This window comes from Grammomys surdaster, unplaced genomic scaffold, assembly GCF_004785775.1.
Source record: "Grammomys surdaster isolate TR1022 unplaced genomic scaffold, NIH_TR_1.0 169, whole genome shotgun sequence".
Lineage (NCBI taxonomy): Eukaryota > Metazoa > Chordata > Mammalia > Rodentia > Muridae > Grammomys > Grammomys surdaster.
The window spans coordinates 804,604-810,603 of NW_021604617.1; positions in this window are offsets into that span (position 1 = coordinate 804,604).

The following is a 6,000-nucleotide window of genomic DNA, read 5'->3' on the forward strand; positions in this document are numbered from 1 at the left end:
TGATGGTAGTGGTAGTTAATATACTTTTAATATGTTTTGTGTAACTCCAATGACCAGGTTTTCTGTGAGTCTCAAAAACACTCAGATTTTTATGTGTATCAAAGAATTTTCTGGACCAATTTGAAATCTAAGATTTAACTTGTGACCTACAGAGGGACTTCCATAGCTAAATGACCTTATGACCTTTGTCCTTAAAATTAGCTCTTGTTACACCTGAGAAGGCTTTCCATACACAGAGAGGAAAGATAAAGTGCTCCAGCTAGAATTCATCTATTGTCTCTCAACTTCATATGCCCCTTTACAAATGGCTCTTTTCCTTACTTCACTTTTGTAAAGGTAAGAAAGTGTCTCGACAGATAAATACAGAAAGCTGAGTTCCAGCCCATTTTTAGGCCATATTCTGATAAACAGAAAGGAAAGGTCAGCCAGGTCAGGGAGCATTGTGGTGATGGGGAACTAGCCCCCTTTTAAGGAGTATATCAAATCTTTGTCTTTGGAAGGGCAGTCCCCTTTGATAGAGCGGCATCTTTTCTGTGACAGGGTGGGGATATGAGTGAGTACAGATGTCAGGAAGGGATTACATACTCAAAGGATCTAATTTGGCAAACGTGTAAGTTTTCATAATGGATGCCAGTGCAATTAATGATAAGCTACTTGGACAAGCTACAGTGGCAATGACTGCAAGCCTCCTCTAGGTGGCAGCAACATCTTACTCAGTCTTAAACACTCAGAGAAAGTGAAATGGCCTAAGGAACATTCTTAATCTGTATTTCTCAAGTAAAAGATTGGAACTAGTTAAATATAGCAAAAGCAGGAAAGCCTATGTTCCTGACTGTTTAATAGGATGATTCTGTCAGCATGAACTTCCTGGCATCCATACTTTTGGTGGCTGCATAAGGGATGGATATTCAGGTGGAGCAGTCTCCGGACAGCCCCTCCTTCAGTTTCTGTTCCACACTTTGTCTCCACATTTGCTCCCTTGAGTATTTTGTTACTGCTTCTAAGAAGGGCCAAAGCACCCACACTTTGATCTTCCTTGTTCATGAGCTTCATGTGGTCTGTGAGTTGTATCTCCTTAGTGGTCTGCCAAAGTTTGAAATATACAGAGGCAGATACTCATAGCTAACCATTGAACTGATCATGGGGTTCCCAATGGAGGAGTGACAGAGAAGATTTAAGGAGCTGAAAGGGTTTGTGGCCCCATGAAGAAAGCAACAATACCAACCAACCAGAGCTCCCAGGGTCTAAACTACCACCCTGGGAGCAGATAGGGAGGAACCCATGGCTCCAGCTGTATATGTAGGGGAGGATGACAGTGTCAGGCATAGGTGGGTAAGAAAGTCCTTGGTCCAGTGAAGGATGGACGCCCCAGTGTGGGGAAAATCGTGGGTGGAGAGGTGGGTGTGGGAGCATATCCTCATAGAACTAGGAGGAGGAGGGTTAGAATAGGGGGTTCCTGGGTGGGGAGGAAATGGGGAAAAGGGATTACATCTGAAATGTAATTAAAGTATGCATTAAAAAAGTAAAAAAAAAAAAAAGGATGATCCTGTTGGTATATGCCTCTCAGCCTACAGGGAGGGTCTGGGTGGCTCCAGGAATGCATATGGTTAGGCATTAGACATTTAGGCCTTTTGCATGCCTAGTTCACTAAAGCAAACCTTGAGTACTTCAGTAAACAGAAGGCCTAGAGATGGACACTGATGATCAGGGTGGAAGAGTGGTGATTATCTCATGCCTTGAAACACCTAGGCTTGTTGTTGCATCAGGATGTGTGCAGAGGATCCATAGCACAAGGATGGTAAACATTCTGGTTGGCTAAGGGTAGGGTGCTCTTACAAGATGGTGGCATACATATATTTCTAGGTCAGTTATTGTTTATAGTACAATGTTTTTGCAGATGAGTCAGGAAGATAGGAAACGGGTTTAAAGGGAAATTTATATATGTGAGTCTCTCAGGCAGCTTTCAGTGGGGTAAGAGCAGGGGAAGGAAAATGATTTCAGAAGACTATCATTGGTTGTATTGTAAGCAAACAACACAAGCTGCTTAGTGTGAGGGTCTAGTCTCTTCCAGAAACAGCATTCAGGCTATGGACATAACGTCTCTTTGTTTTATATTCATTACCACTTAAATATTTACAGTTTGCATCAATAATGTACCAAGGCTTATAGCTGAAGCTGTCAATTTGTTTCAGCACTGATTATTTATTATTTATTTATTTATTTATTTATTTATTTATTTTACTTATTCACTTTACATCTCACTCACTGCCCCTCTCCTAGTCGCCTCCTCCCACAATCCTTCTTCTCACCCTTCCCTTTCTCCTCTAAGGAGGCGAGGCCCCCTGGGTATCCTCACACCCTAGCACATCAAGTCTTCCAGGCTAGGCACATCCTCTCCCACGAAGGCCAGACAATCCAGGCCAGCTAGAAGAACATATTCCATGTATAGGAATAACTTTTGGGATAGCCCGGGCTAGAGTTGTTTGGAACCCACATTAAAACCACTCTGCACATCAAATACTTATATGCTGGGAGACCTAGGTCCAGCTTGTGTATGCTCTTTGGTTGGTGGTTCAGTCTCAGATAGCCCCAAGGGTCCAGGTTAGTTGACTCTGTTGGTCTTCTGTGAAGTTCCTATCTCTGTCAGGGCCTGTAACCCTCCCTCCTATTCTTCCATAAGGGTTCCTAAGCTCCATCTACATTTTTGGCTGTGGGTGTCTATATCTATCTGAGTTACCTGCTTGATGGAACTTCTCAGAGAACAGCCATGCTAGACTCCTGTCTGCAAGCATAACAGTATCATTAATAGTGTCAGAGATTGACAGTACTGATGATTAATTGGGAAGAAGATATGAAGTTGCAGGCCTGCCCTTGAGACTTGAAAGGTTTACATAGACTCTTAAAATATAATTGGGCTTGGACAAAACATAGAGATGGCCAAAGTTGGCTCTTAAAAGAGAGTTCTATACAAGCATAGGCTCCCATTTTTTTCAAAAAGCAATGTTGTAACTTTAATTTTTTCAAAGTCTATTTTTAATGATGGTTCTTAAATGCTTTAAACTCTCTTTTTGCCCACCATCCACCAGAAGTAGTAGAAAAAAACAAGATATGGGAAAATGGACCTATTTAGAAAGGTTCTTTGGAGTAACTCCCATCTGTGTTGTCTGGAAATCTGCAGTTCAGTTCACAGGTTAGTAGAGGCAGCTTATTCACTCAAAAACACTTTACAGATACATCACTAGTCCAGTTCAGCAGAGTGGGGATAGCAAACAGGAATCAGTAGCAGTGGCACTACCTAGTAGAGACAGCCAAGCCTCAGCCTGGACTGGATTCAACAGGAGGGACCAGGAGGAAAGCCAGGAGAAGTTCTAGTCTGTGCCTCCCTCAGGGAATCAAAGATCAATGAAGATGTAAGACCCACATATGTTTCACAGCTAGCTTTACAAGAAAGCCAAGCTCAGCATCTGTCACTGTCCATTGAGTCCTTTTTATATTCTCCAAACAAGTGTCCTCCACAGGTCTTGATTATACATGCGTTTTGACTCAGCATGTGCATCTGTCTCAACTGTCTCTGCCAATCAGTCTGAGTCTGCGAAAGAGGCAAGAAACTATAGCACACAACCAGAAGCTTTTTGATGCATTTCTCTCCTGACAAATGCGGCTCAACTATGCAATGTAAGGCAGAGCAATACATTTGTGTTATTGGCGAAGAAATTCTTCATCACATGTACTTTCATGTGCTTGATTTAGCAGAATACTCTTTCTCCTGTGTCTGCTTCAGTGCCACATCTCTTCACAAGTCTGACTTAGTGTGCCCATTTCAGGAAAGCACTCTTTGACATGTTTGCCCCAGCAAACCACTATCAGACTGACTTTCCAAAGAATCCTTAGTGTGGGTAAAACCTAGAATTTAGTTACTACTACATAAAATCATATGTGGTGGCTCACACCTGTAATTCCAGTACTTGGCAGGAGTTGCCATGGAAATGAGAAGTTCAAGGTCATACTTCCCTGGATACTTGGTATGTTCAAGGCTAACCTGAACAAACCAATCAACCAACCAACAAAGAAGCAAAACCACACAAAATCAAAAACAAGAGCAAAGGCAAACTAGGGTTGACTACAAATCTCTGTGTAAAGAAGAGTGTTACTTTCAAACACAATACTAGACTCTTAATTTCTATACCAAACCTAGGTCCATAGCTATGCTTATACAACATTGCCTTATGAAGTGAATGAATGAAGTGAAACACTCAGCACAGAGTCTGACCCACACCAAGAGCCCAGTTGCTTTCTTTAAAATATAGATGTCATATTTGTACAAATAGAAAGAGTGGCATAAAAACTTTGGGTTCTACTCTTTTTGGGTTTGGGTCCCTTGTGTTCACTTGAGCTAGGAATTTCCTTTGCCTTAAGTGAAACTATGTTGAGGTATCCTTGGTTAGACAAATATTAATACCTGACTACAGCTTATAAGCACTAAATAAATCTTTTCTACATAAAGACATGTGTTTCCTGCTTCAGTAATAAATGTAAAATAGCGCTAGAAGAACTGATACATATCTTCAAATGGATTCAGGGCACTAATCAGCTTATTATAGAGCATTCTGCTATAATTCAGTAATTATTTATTAAATTGAAGGTAAGGGTGAATACGTGTTACATGGCGCTCTGCTCTTGGAGAACTGACTTTGTAGCAAATCGAGAATAAGAAGGATTCTACAGAGTAAAAGTAAAAGCCCCAAATGTCTCTAGAACAGAAAATTAAGTTTCTTACATGAACCAAAGAAATAGAGTTTCAAGGAATTTGCAGAAGATTTCAGAGGATCCTTGTGAAATTTGCTTCTCTCTCTGAAAGAGGATTTGTTTGTAATGATGTAAACGAAAAGTAAAAATAGAAGAAAAGTTAAATGTCTTAGTGCTATCTTATGAGCAAATGTCAAATATGACCTTAGAGGATATCAGAGGCTAGAAAAGCAAACACACAGACTGGCCATTTATGTAACAGTGTAAAACACATCATCGAAGTATATAGACTAAACACCTCTGAGCGAAGCAAAGAAATTTTAATGAGTAATAGGGAAGGGGTGTATGTGCCCCATGCAGAAACATTTAAGGATCCAAAGAAGAAAAATATTATTGTCATTAAATATGAGTACATAAACTCCTTTATTGGAATCTTTTTTCTCACATGTAGTCAATAATTTTAAATAATAAACACAATCATAAAATTTATAAAAATGAAACAGGGGTATCATTAATTGCAATTACATACATGAATCTCTTTCCAAAGCACTTTAAGTAACAATTACTGCTAAGAGAGTAACACAAAACAGAAAATGTGTTTAGGTTTAGTCAAAACTTTAGTGAGACAATAATATCAGTGAAGAAGAGACAAATTGTGTAATATACTGGTTTATGATAGTGAAGAGGGGACAGAAAGATGTCTCAGTGGTTAAAGGCGATTGCTACCAAGGATGCTGACCTGATTTGAACCCTGGGACCAACAGGATGAATAAAGATACCCAAATCCCCCAAACTGACCTTTCTCAGACACACACACATCCATCCAAATAAATGTGATTTTCTTAAGTAAATGAGGAGCACAGGGATTACACTGGAACAGGCTACAGCTCCACAGCTCTCACATCTACATGAACTTGGGTGAATTTGTGCATTTTAAGCTTTATTTTAGTATATAAAATGAAAATAATCTCAGCCCCATGGAGTTACAGTTTCTTTACTTTTATTTTCTCTTTCTTAGTTTTCCCATAATAATTATATATGTACTTATGGGACACAGTTTGATATTTCAGTACACTACATTTATCAGAGTATGGTAATTATAAATTTTATCTCCTATCATCTCTTTCCTTAAAACTTTTACCTCCCTTCTTCTAGTTTGTTTTTTATAATATAGGAAGTAATTTTTAAAACAATCATTTTACTAGGCTAACATATCAATGTGCACAGTACTGTTGCTGCTTACTTTCCCAAAAT